General features: G+C 43.1%; 1 long non-coding RNA gene across 1 annotated transcript; it reads right to left on the bottom strand.

Moving 5' to 3' along the window:
* Positions 1-726, bottom strand: LOC107735303 (uncharacterized). Its single transcript, XR_001639362.1, has 3 exons — positions 642-726; positions 186-295; positions 1-63 (listed from the first exon to the last, which is right to left on the bottom strand). It is a non-coding gene; the product is annotated as an uncharacterized LOC107735303 (long non-coding RNA).

Raw genomic sequence — 726 nt, 5'->3', positions numbered from 1 at the left:
CAGCTTCTCTTTAGGAAGGTCGTCCAGCTCCATGTTGAAAGTGAAAGGCTCCTCAGCCACCGGCTGAATTTGTAAACAATGCGAAATGCTGTAAGGCTTAACTAACCGATATGGGATTGTACAAATGACAGAATTAAGGGGTGGGAGACAGAAATGATGGAGATGGAGAGGGGAAAGAAAGATACCTCATCAGAAGGGTCATAGTACTGCTCCAGGTAGGGGTGGGCCAATGCTTCCTCCACGGTTATACGTTTGATGGGGTTAAAGGTCAACATGCGGTCCAATAAATCCAGAGCTGAAATGCAATGGTAGAAGTACATAAAGAAGTTCCACACTTCTATGTTAAATTTATAATTACAAAGGAACTTGTTCACTAGTACCAACATACAACCTACAAATTGTGCACAACTACAATCATAATAGTCACAGAGAAAAAGCATACAAGGATGTCTTCCCTGGCAATGTTTTATTTAACATACTTTGACAATTCAGCGAGACCGTCAAAAGACCATTTGTTGACACCCACATTTGTTCAGTACTCCCTCCCACACACACACACACACACACACTTGAGACAGCTTACTGCCAGACCCCTCTTACACACATAACATTTCACTAAACATCCTAATGTGCGTGCTTACCTTTGTTGTCTGCTTTGGTGAACAGTTTGCTCCATGGGACTTTCGGTTTCTGGGGTAGAGACTGGAGGTAGTTCCTGGCCTTCAT

The sequence above is a fragment of the Sinocyclocheilus rhinocerous genome, unplaced genomic scaffold, assembly GCF_001515625.1.
Source record: "Sinocyclocheilus rhinocerous isolate Xijiao unplaced genomic scaffold, SAMN03320098_v1.1 C35956930, whole genome shotgun sequence".
In the NCBI taxonomy this organism is placed as follows: Eukaryota; Metazoa; Chordata; class Actinopteri; order Cypriniformes; family Cyprinidae; genus Sinocyclocheilus; species Sinocyclocheilus rhinocerous.
The sequence above is the reverse complement of the archived record's forward strand: the minus strand, read 5'-3'. Positions and strand labels throughout refer to the sequence as shown.